This window comes from Ctenocephalides felis, unplaced genomic scaffold (genome assembly GCF_003426905.1).
Source record: "Ctenocephalides felis isolate EL2017-DRISC unplaced genomic scaffold, ASM342690v1 CF-g0.4_SCAFFOLD_01170, whole genome shotgun sequence".
Lineage (NCBI taxonomy): Eukaryota > Metazoa > Arthropoda > Insecta > Siphonaptera > Pulicidae > Ctenocephalides > Ctenocephalides felis.
Window position 1 is genome coordinate 66804453 of NW_020537324.1, and position 13268 is coordinate 66817720.

The 13268-nt window shown below is 28.7% G+C and overlaps 1 protein-coding gene across 1 annotated transcript in view; it reads left to right on the forward strand.

Moving 5' to 3' along the window:
- Positions 1-674: 674 nt before the first annotated feature.
- Positions 675-13268, forward strand: part of LOC113367558 — a gene marked incomplete at its 3' end in the record, with an annotated part of 106110 nt that continues 93516 nt past the window's right edge. The window contains 1 exon segment of the mRNA XM_026609156.1: positions 675-772.

Sequence of the window (13268 nt, forward strand, 5' to 3'; positions counted from 1 at the left end):
GAAACTTCATGGAAAAACAATAATAATAATAATAGTAATAAAACACTTACAATTTTGTATCCTAATATAGCATATGAAACCATTATTAATCCATGGTATGAGCATGTGCACATTGATAAGATATATATTTTTTAACACAAACATCACAAATGGTAAAACACACTAATAATCATGATAACTTAACAAGTTGTCGAAACTCAGTATTTACTCTTCGGAGTTTAGGATAGATGATGGCTAAGATGCTAGCCGAAACGTATGGATTTTAAATAAATAAATTTAAAAAAAAAACTCATACTATTTTTATTGATGTTACGCCCGAATATTAAACTCAAATTAAACATATATATCAACATCAAATTCAAGACTATTCAAAAAAAAAAAAATATATATATATATATATATATAATAAAATATTTATATTATTATTAATTATTCCAGTTATTTAATTATATATAAACTATTGAATTACCAATAAATTGTTATCGGTAAACTTAATGATTTATATTTATTTATATATAATAAAATATTTCATTAATTATTATAATAATATCTGGTCTAGCATCTACTTCTAAACAGACTACGTCTTTATCATAATCAAGGTATATGAACAGAAAATGAATATGATATATTTATTGTTATATCTGAAAAATGTATGTATTTTAATAAATATTTCTTTTGCAGATATAAGGATTCCAAGTGCCGTTTAATTTTGGACAATGAAGCAATTCTAATACAAAGCCCGCCATGGCATACCATGATGCTACGCGCTAAGGTAAATTACTAAATTTCATAAAGGCAAATTTAGAATGCATTTTTAAAATATCTGATAATTTGATGTGCACATGTCTAGTGATCATTTTTTACTCACCACCATATGGCATTTTAAACTTCCCGAAGAAGAAGTTTGTTGTCATCAAAAAATCCGATTCGCTAATTTTATGTTTTCTCGACGTTTCGAGCCATTCTGAATTAAATCAGACCAAATTTGGAAAAAGTCAGTGTGTGTGCGCGCGAACAGATTTTTCCAAAAACGGCTGGATTTCAAAAATTAAAAAGCCATTCGATGTATCTCGATGAGGACTAGCATTTATTAATTTTGTGCGATAAAAACGTTTCTTCGTCAATAGCAAAACAGTGAAAAAACTTTCGTCTTTTTTTAGCTCTCAATTCTGAATTGATTTTAAAAAATGAAAAACTTCGAAAGATATTGATTGGGAAATATACTGATTAGTTTTAGATAAAATCTACCAAGCCCTTTTCTTGAAATTCACTGTTGAAAAAAAAATTGACGATTTTTATGAACATTTTTTGGCATCATGGTATTATATAGCATACTAAAATGTTACGTCCCTATGACAAATAGTTTAATGTTAAAAATTCATCAAAGTTTGAGAAAATATTATAGTTAAGATTGCCTTTGTGATGTGATGATTCAAACATTATCAATTCATTAAAATTTAAAATAATAAGCTACAATTTTAGGACATACAAGCACTAGTATCTGTGCAATATAATTAAAATAATTACAGTTAATTTCAAATTTGAGAAAATCCTATTCGAAATCGCAATGGTTAGATTTAATTGGAAGCTCTAACTTTATTTTTGAAATAAACAGTTGGAAATTTTATCTAAATATCTATATTTCAATTTCTCTTGATTAAGTTAATTCTTACACATTTTGGGAAGTTCATGCAACTTGCCTTAAGGCTAAATGCCACTTTCAACTAGTTGTACTTTTTTTTGGATCTCCGTAATCGCTGGTATGTCTTGCCAAGAATGCCGTTCGACAGTTTTTCACTTTGTAAATACAAATGAAAAGTTTTTTAAATCCTTCAATTAATTCAAATCAACATTTTTGATACTTTTTGTCCCTTATCTTCGAAACGGCTGGACCTGCCTTTGCCAAAAACTAATCATCACGTCTCCCCATCAATACAAATCGAATGTTTTTTGATATATTGAAATTGATTGATTCGTGTTCACGAAATCTTCGATGCAAATTAGTATCCGCACATACACACACATACATCAATTTTTTCTAAGGTATGCCAAAATGTTCAGAATCCTTTGTAACGTAAAGATATATAAAAAATGCATTTTTGTTTTTCTTGCAATTACTATAACTTGTAATTACACATATTATAAGCACATTTGAAAGGCATCAATGTGAAATGGCTTTGATTAATTTTTAGTAGAAGCGAAATTTTTTTCAGTTTTATTGACATTTACATATATAGCTGAGTCTTATATCTTATTGATCAAGTTGACTTTGTATACGTATCATTAACAATATTTATTGATAATTTGTATCAAACGATACCTATTGATTTTTTAACACCTTATATTTTGTTAATAATATACTGTTTTTGCATTCATCAATGTATTCAATATTTATATCTATAACTAGATAACATTTGTATTTATATCATTTTAAAATTTAAATTTACATTGAATGAATCAGGGCATAAGTTTGTTGAGATTAAATAAATCTATTATCAAATGCTGGATGACTTTGTGGAATTAAAAAAAAAATTAAGGATAAGGTTTAAGTTCTTCTTCGCAGTCAATTGTTACACCTTTAGGTTGAAGTTTTGTAATTGCATGACCATCTCTATCAACACAGTAAAGTTGTGCATCGTGTTCTTGTTGGATCCTGTAATTTCCATTAGCTTCACAAACCATCGAAAACTCGAGATCATTTTCCTTGTACGTGGCACTATCTCTTGCACAATCTGAATAAATCACAATAAGAAATAATTTTAACAGTAATTTATTATAAATATATAATTCAACTGCGATCAGAACTACGCGAACTACGTTTTTAATCCGAGAGTAAAAATAAAAGCTTACACGAGGGTGGTGGGGTAAAGAGGACCATCTGAAACATTACCTTAGCAAAGGTGTAAAAAATAAAAAATAGCATATAAAGAATTAATTAAGCAATTTTACAAGAGATAAATTAAATATAGTTATTCCAACTCTGCTGATGAATATTTCTGACAAAATACTAAATCAAGGTTATATACAGTATTACCTCTGTAAAAGCTTTTCCACCACCCATATCTCCAAAACAAGTAAAATCAAGAATTTTATAACAATATTTGAAAGTAGAGGGAAAAAGATGCATAGCTATCATGAGATAAATGCCAATGTATGAAAATCCTTGGCAAAAGGATTTTTTTTTCGTTTAGTTTACGAAACCTTAATATGATTTTTAGGTATTCGTTGTTTAATTGTTTTATAAGATGTATTGTTAATTTTAAGTTGGATTCAACAATTCTTGTACAACCTCTATAAAAGCTTACACGAAGGTATTGGGGTAAAGAGGACCATCTGAACCATTACCTTGGCAAAGGTGTAAAAAATAAAAAAAAATACATATATAAAAGTAAAATTAAATTAAATAAAGCAATTTTACGAAAAATAATTTAAATAAATAGTTATTCCAACTTTGTTAATATATATTTCTGATGAAATACCAGATCAAGGTTAGTAATTAACAAATTAATAAACAATTAGTAAACAATTAAACAGTAATTCCTCTGTAAAAACTGTACCCATGAAATTTATATTTTTGAATTCATATTATTTTTGAATTGGTCGAATAATATAGCAATTATTTCGTAAAATGCATTTAATATTAAAAATGAGTCATTTAACAACCCCTTTTATGGGGTAAAAAGGACTAGGTGGTAAATTTTTGAAAAACGGTAAAAACACGTTTGTACAATGATAAATAGCTGGGTGTTTTATTGAACGTTTATTGATTTGGTTTCCATAATATAATTGCTCGAAGTCAAATTGGATCTTTGTGCCCCGACATTTTATATCAAATAGTGATGGCGTATATTATATATGTTGCAGAAATGCCCACGAAATGCGATTTACAATTTAGCTTATATTTCAAACATATAACCTCAAGTGGATATTTGACACCACACTGCCTTATATTGAGCAAGTCGAGTTTAGGGTCAGCCCTGAAACTATTGGTGCTACTCCGCGTTCTTGGGGGGCGTTCATTAATAACGTGATCGACTTTTTAATGATTTTTTGAACTCTCTCTCTCTCCCTTGGTGATACGTGGTGATATTTAAAATCACTCCCTACCCCACAAAACATCACGTGTATTTTTAGTTAAGACAAAAAATTGTAAAGTTTTTGAATTTTTTTGAAAATGTTTTGAATTTTTTAAAAAAAAATTAGGTGAAAAATAAATACACGTGATATCTTACTGTACCCCTCCCTCCCCCACGTGATATTTCGTGATTTTTTGTCAAACCCCCCCTCTTCCTTAAAACGTCACGTGATTAATGAACGCCCCCATAACTACTACACTCCACCATAGTGTAGCTCTATTAAGATAATAAAGAATATCAATAAAATTATTTTATTCCAAACTTACTGCAATCAATAGCATTTACAGATACACCAGATTCTGCTATCCATCCGTTTATCTGTACTTTGTCTTTACCCGAGCAAAATACTCTGAAAGATTAAATAGATTATAAATACGTCTGAAAAGATTAAATAGATTAATACACATTTTTTATTGTTATTAATAAAACATAGTTGAAAAATTGAAGTGAAACAAAATTTGTTCGAGTATTAAAAAATTAGTTAATGAAAATGATTTTTCTGTTCACAACCGTTTAGGTTGCTTTATTTAGGGAAAATGTAATCTCAAACAATTAATTATTCATACTGTCGTTAGTTATATTTCAATAATATCTTAAAGTTTAAAAAAATAGTTAACCCTAATAAGTTAAAGTTAGAGAATAATTTTTGATGAAAAACAAAATCTATCTTTGAACAAACCATGGAAAATATTATTTAAATAGCTAAATCTTAATTCTTAATGATTAAGTATATTATTTCCACATTTCCAACTTTCCTTAAGATAAAATGCAATTACTACATATTTTATACAGTCATAGCCTCAAAATATACTGGACATTTAAAAAAAAGTCCCAAAATTTCGTCACTTCTCCATGACCAGTATATTTGTCAATCAAAGTTAACTGGTCAAGATTAATATTATACAATGATACCTAATTAAAATAAAAAATACCTAAAGTTTTATATTATTGAGTTAATTATTATGATATTTGCTTTCAAAAACTCACTTTCCCTGGTTGAGCTGTACTGGTCCATAGGATCCATCGTAGTCGCAAAAAACACTTATCAATGAGGCTTCTTCAGTTCCTCTTGTTTTCAACAAAGCCCTTATTTGTGCCATTGCATATCTTTGGCTTTCGCATTGTCGCAAATATTGCTCACCGATGGCTGTGACATTGTCTATTTAAAATTACCGTGATTAATGCATATATATTTAATAAAAATGATATAATGATTTCAAGTTCTTTGTGCCAGCTGTTATTGCTAATGATCGCCTAAATAATTATTTTGGCTGGTACCTTATAAACTAGCACATAAGCTATAATTAACTTCACGTAGAGTAAGTTATAGTAATGGGCCAAAAATCGAAAATGAAAATTTTTGCATATCTTCACGTTTCAGAGGTTTCTGGACATTTTGGAATACCTCAGAAAAAAATGAATGTGTGTGTATGTGTGTTTTTTTGTATAGCGAAGGAAATGCTTTTATGCATCCCAGAGTGAAATGTATGTTGTGTATGTATGTGTGTGTGTATGTGTGTGTGTATGTGTGGAGACAATTTTTTGGCGACGATTTCGGGCATACATATTAACCGATTTGAATGATTACAAAAAACATTCGGTTCTTATTGATGACGAGACGTGCTGATTACTTTTTGACGAAGGCAGGTCCAGCGGCTTCGGAGATATAGAGCAAAAAGTGCTAAAAATGTCCGTTCTTAACAGAACGGATCAACCGATTCGAATGATCCGAAAAACATTCGATTCGTAATGATGGGGGAACTTGTGATTAGATTTTGGGAAAAGCAGGTCCAGCCGTTTCGAAGATATAGAGATTCAAAAAACTTTCTGTTTGTATTGACAAAGAAATTTCTTTTGAAAAAAAAAATCAAACTAATTTTTTTTTGTATATCAAAAATAATTCAGATTTTAATTTGAGTTCTTGCTAAAGTTCTAAAGCTCACTTATATATTTTAAATAAATAATTTTAACTTTGGAATTCAGTTTACAATTATTGTAAATATTAGTCAATGTTGTATTTATTTATAATAATCTAATTGAAAACATTTAATATTCATCGAACATTTTGTTACGGCACGGAAAGTTCCAGCAATTTACTTTAAGGCACGATGCCATTTGAATTTTATGTTGTTTCAAATACGAATAATAATATAATAAAAAAAAGAAAAGTTGATAAGTGTACAATAGCCATATATTTGAATATCGATATTCTTAGAAAAAGTCTATAGAATAGGATGTACTTTCTACGATATTGTAAGTAGGCTAATTAACTCGCGAATCTCTTGTGATAAAAATATACAAGAAAGTGAAATTCTTTTGGGTCGAATATTTAGTATAAATGTTTAAAAAGTGGACTGAAAGCATCTAAAACTTGAAAGATTTATAACTTTATAATTAATCAGTAAAATATACGGATATAAAGTTGATACCAAATTGGCATATTATTAGTTGCTAGAAATCAATCGTTCTTATTATTTTTAACTGGACTATGATTTTAAACTATTATCCGCGGTTAAGCTAAAAAAGTGTAATGACAATTGTATTTTAGGAGTTATAATTAGTTTGAGAAATCAACTTACAGCATGGTAATCTCTTGATCATGGTTTCGGGTACCACCGGCAAACCTATTTTTGGTTCTCCAGTATCTTTTTCGGCACACCAGCATACTCCCAAATCACATTGCAATTCTTCGAAACTACCATCTGGAGAACAGTGCAATGTCACGTCATCGCGATTTTTTTCTAATTCGTGGCGTTTTCTACTACATGCTGAAATTTATAAAATTAACAAATTTAATTAAAAGTTCCTTGATACCAGATACTGCTTACAGTTGTAGAGGAAAATATCAAACTATTTGTTTAAAAATGTTTTAAGGGGGTTGTTCTTTTTTTATCTATTTTTTTTCGATTTTGAGATTTTTTGATATTATGAAAGCTAAAAACCTTAGAATTATTTAAAAAAAAAAATCATCTCAATATCTATTTTTTTGACTAAGTTATAGATATATATATCTCTATATATATGATCCTCTGAAACCGTTTTTTTCATCGCTCCGCGAGCTATTGTATGCCAACTGATCTCTTTTTCATTTTTATACGTCATGCACATGACCTTTTTCATGTGTCAGCACCTTTGAACACTATGGTGTATTAGTACATTAAATTATATGGTGTATTTAGTACATTATATTAAAAACTTTAAATACGTTTTTCTCCAATTGACTTTTTTCAATGCGGTGCCACAAATTAAAAAAAAACTACAAATCGGATGGACTTGAATTTTTTTTTTAATTTGTTCACCACTGCAATACCTAGTCTCCCTACCTCCAACAACTTGATAACATTACGCAAAAAAATTTTGCGAAGCTTCTTGTCCCAAAAAACAGACCATTTTTAACACTTTTTCTTTAAATTGCTGCCATTTTTTTCCTTCTTGCTTTTTTTCTTTCATTTTGGTAGGGGGACTGGATTCAAACTTCTTCTTCAACGTAGTTTCGTTTTTTTTTGTTTCAGGCGATGCGCAACGGATTTATCTGTGGCACCGCAAACGAGATCGATTTTGCAATGCCCACTTTGGCGCCCCCTGGTTAAAAAATGACGGCGAAAAAAAAAATAAAAAAATTCCTAATATTCTATGATTTTGTAATTTCTGTTTAAAAAAAACCGCATGTCTTTATGATAATTACATTTCGAGAAAAACAAAAACAAATACCTTGCATGTTTTGTAACAAAAAAAAGAACAACCCCCTTAAAGGTACATTGCCTATGAAAATATTTTACGGAATCCATATAGATAGAAGAATTGACTTTCATTAATATAATTACCGCAATTTTTTACAAAATGGTTTTGAAGTCTTGGTATAGTATTCAAGCCATATTAACCCTTTCCACTCGCGAATGGAAAGATTTGTTTGTGTTTAACCGACGGAGCGACGGCATCCGAGTGGAAAGGGCTAAGATATTAAAGTTAGCTTACTAATATTTTATTGGTATTAAAGTATATTACCGCATGTCATTTCATCTGCATCTTTGTACCACATCCAACCAAAAATTCGTTTGCCTTCTGGGCTGGTGCAATAACATCTAACAATAAGGTAAAATTATTATATATATACATATACATATATATATATATATATATATATATACATTTGATTTGCTTTTTCTCTAAATATTTTTTTCTACCTTCCATAAGTTGCTTTATCTCCCTTACATTGTACAGGTGCATAGGTACCATCATTCATACACCTAGGAATATATTTCATCTCTTTGAAAATTGCTTCATCAAGGTGCTTTGTATATAAACATTGCTCTACAAAATGCGTTTTTAACCGAGAGAAATAATTATTTCATTAGCAATTGGTAATATTTTATAAAAAATATAGAACAAGCTCACCTTTATTTAAATCGCACTGTTTTGATTCATTACATATTAGTCCTGGTGCACAATCATTGGTGCAACTTTCTCCTAATCCTGTAAGCAATATTAGTAATAAATAATAATTTATCACATTATTTTTGTGTACCAATTTTTTTTATCCTAATATATTATTTTTATAGTAATTCTAGACTACGTTTTTTGGAGAAATTAATCAGAAATTGCTTTAATTTTAATATACATTGTTAGAAGTCTAATATATCGTGAAATGTATTATTGTTAGATATCACAATATATTGTAAACGTTTAGGATAGTTTAATTTGAATTTTGTAAATTAGTACATTAATTTTATGATTTACAGAAATTTATTTTAGAAAGAGTAGAGCGGGGCTTAATGATCCGTGGATAAAAAGGTCCATCACTGATGTCTCAAAAGTTGAGAATTTTTTTAACAATGATATTTGAAAGTAGAGGGAAAAAGATATAACCAGCCTTCACCAAGATTCTCACGAAGTTGCTATCAGGAAAAAACGACAATGTTTAAAAGTACTTAACAAAAGCATTTTCTCTCGTTGTTAGTTGTTTTAGTTGTGAGCACTGTTGTTTAGTTAACGAGGTCATAATATAATTTTTAATTATATGTAATTTAATTCTTTTATAAGAGGTATTGTTAATTTTATAAAAACTCACACGTGGGACCAACTGCACCTTGATCCTTGCAAAGGTGTAAACAATAAAAAAAATAATTAGTGACAAAGTGAAAAGTTAAAAAAGCAATTTCACCTAAGGTATGCTGAATAAATACTTATTGCAACTTTGTTTATGATTTTTTTGACGAAAAAGATCAAGGTTATATACAGTATCATCTGTATAAAAAATGTTACTTTGAAATTTATATTTTGCATTCGTTGAATAATATAGCTATTATTTCGTAAAATTCCTTTAAAATAAAAATAATATATTGGTCTTGTTTGATTTGTGATACCCGCCTGTGTGGTAAACAGGACCTCAAATTTGTGAAAAACAGCAAAAAACACATTTCTAGAATTATGAATGAGCTGAGAGTTTTACTGAACATAGATAGTTGTTTGTTCGACATGTGGTATTTGTTGTCATATAATTGGTTTGGTTTTCACAATATAATTGCTCAAAGTCAAATTGGACCTTTATGCCACGCACTGCATAGGGTAGGTTATTCAAATCACTATAAATAAACTATTTTTGAAACTAAAAACAAGTATGAATCTTACCCTTGAAATCTTTGCAAGTAGGACAACAGTTGTCAGGAAATGTTAGGAAAGATTTTTCGCCATATGTGTTTTTGCAATGATCATCCTGAATATAACATGAACTAAATAATGTTTTTATTTAAATATAGCAGTAATTTGTTTTATTACTATATATTTATATATAATTATAATTATAGTTATAATTATAATTATAATTTTATTTATTTTATTAATTTTGCATACTGAACCTTTATATCTGTTATGCATCCCATGGTATCCGAACAGTCAGCATCTTTCTTCTGTGCTCCAGACACATTAATCATATATGATGATAGCATAAATATTATTATAATCGTATTTATAGCACTCATTTTATCTATTTTTTACACACAAAAAACAAAAATATATCTATTTGTATAAGGCTCTGATTATTTCAAGCGTTTAGTAATCTAATCCAATCAAAAACAGATAAATAGCAATTACTGTACAGACGTATATATTTATAAATGATGTATAAATATAGCCACTTATTTACATCTTCTGTTTGCTATAAAATGAATTATTACTCGTTAAGGTAAATAGTAAAATTTAATTTTAGTATGAAATTTGAGGTCATACAACCATCAACAACGATGCAAATTTTGTATTCGTATGTTTTTACAGTTTGATTATGGCAGAGAAAGGTGTGTTAGTACGGTAATTTTATTCATTAATTTATTTATAAACATGTAATTAAATCGTGAATCGGCAACTTATATATGTGCCTTGATTTGATTTATCACTTATAATTCTGTTACCAAGCTTGAATGATTGTAATGTATAACTAGGTATGTAATTAAATAATTTATGATAGGTATAGGCTAAATAAAGATACAAGACATCTACAATAACTCAGCGTTATAAATGTATAGAATCTTTAGTAAAACCAATTCTTTGGCAATATGGTTCAACTTATGTGGTGTTGCACAATGTTGACTAACTTTTGTTGAAAATTTTTTTGTATTCACTTCCAAATTAATTGTTATTATCACCAAGATTCGAGCAAACTCGATGAATTTTTAATAACTGTATTACAAAATAGTTTAGTAATTTTACAAAATTATTTAGAAAAATATCAAACTTTTAAATTAAGCGAACTTTAACCATATCTGTTGCATTTTGGAATCTATATCGAAAATCGTCAAACTCAAATTATTAATAAATTTTTTGTTACGCTTGATTTAAAATAATTGTTTATAGTTTTTAATATAATCTCACCTGCACTTATATTTAGTAGTAAAACACATCAATTTATATTTTTCATTTAATTAACTTGAAATCAATAGTAATTGGTATTTGATGTTTGTAATTGTTTGAACACTGTCACAACACTGGAGTATCAAAATGATTCAAATTTTTATCATTTTTTTTATAATGGGTGATAATATTTATCTGCATCATATCAGAGGCTTAGGCATTTGTACCTAAAATAATGCTGTAATTATCTAATCAGTCAGGCAATGGATTGGCAATAAACTGTTCAAATATGTTCTTTAATCTCATTACGCGTATTAAGTTGATTTAAAACAAATTTTTTTTATTATTTTCCCGTAGGGTAAGTTATAGTAATTGTCCAAAAATCGAAAATGAAAATTTATGCATGTCTTTGTATCAGAGGTTTCTGAACATTTTGTCATACCTTAGAAAACATGAATATATGTATGTGTGTGTGTATGGATACAATTTTTCGTGAACGTTTCTCTTAGCACCGCTCAACCGATTTGAATTATTCAAAAAGCATTCGATTCTTATTGATAAGGAGAGGTGCTGATTAGTTTTTGGCAAAGGTAGGTCCAGCCGTCACGTAGATACGGAGCAAAGATTGCAGAAAATAGCAATCGAAATTTTGAGACTACAGAGCATTCGATTTGAATGATTCAAAAATCACTCCACTTGTATTGAGGTAATGATGAATTGATTAAGTATTTACAAATGCAGATCCAGCGGTTTCGTAGATCCAGAAAAAATTGTTTGAAAAAATGCCATTTGACGGTCAAAAATCAGATATTTTGTAATTTGAAAACCGATATTAATAGGTGTCCAAAACTTTCAATAAAATTCAAAATTTCAAATTACAATACGAGAAGTTTCGGAAATTCGCATTAAAGCACGATGCCATGCACCACTAGTTTACTTTTTTTCATTTTTTATACCTTTGCCAGAGTAAGGGTCCAGTTGATCCTTTTTATGTTGTAAAAACCAAGGTGATGGCTGGTTCTACATCTTTTTTCCTCTACTTTGAAATATTGTTGTTAAAAAATTCTTAGCATTCCTGGTTTTCAGAAATATCGGTGGTGGACCTTTTAACCTGCGGATCTTTAACCTCTACCTCTATAATTATCAAATAAAGAATTGGAGTTGGAATAATCAAATCGACTAAATAATACGGAAATCGCTTTAGATTCGTTTTCAATAACCTTCTCACATAATTATAAAAGCAACATAATCAAAACAAGTGTTAGTTTTACAATGTTATTATTACAAACATGGCCAGAGAGGAGATGGCGCAAAACTTGCATGCAACTTGAAAAGAGTAAAAGCGTATAATTACATATAATTCTATTAAATCATGAAATCCTCTGTTTTTCTATTATAATGTCAAGTGAGAGGCCAATGTCTAAGTAGAAAGTCAATCACACAGTTTCTCATAACCGCTGATACAATACAATTTATAATTGAATTATTGAAAACAGAAGACACGTTTTCATACAAAATAACTATTTGTCACGATGTAAAAAAAAAATTAGAAACTTGAATAGAAATGCATTTGATAGTAGAATGCATATCAAAAACATGATAGATATTAATAAATTATAACTACATACATATTTGTAATCAGTTAATATACTAAGGTAGTAGTAAATATTATAGTAAGAATCGTTACAATAAATCAATAAGAGAAGACAAGTTTATAACATTTTAAATAATTTAAAAATATAATATAGGCGAGCTAGGGGGTTGTTGCAACAGTTTTATTTTTTAATTAATATATCTCAAGATCAACTGATTATACTTCTTCGAAATTAAGTTGAATAGTATTATATTATACTAGCTGGTCCGGCAAATTTCTCTGTATCTCTGAAACCTAGACCTGTCTACCCAAAAATTAATTTTTTAGTTTGTCAATACAAATAAAATGTTTTTTGAATCATTCAAATCGAGTACTCATTTCTCTCAAAAACTGAATTACCGGTTTTGGCACTTTTTGCCCCGTAACTTCGAAACGGCTGGACCTGTCTTCGTGAAAAACTAATGAGCACATCTTTTCATCAATAGGAATCGAATGATTTTTGAATAATTTAAACCAGTTAATTCATGCGCCAGAAATCGTGCACGAAAAATTGTATCCAAACATACGCACACACACACACAAATACTTCCATTTTTTGTAAGGTATGCCAAAATGTTCAGAAACCTTCAAAACGTAAAGATATGCAAAAAATTTCATTTTCGATTGTTTTGCGATTACTATAACTATGGGAAGTT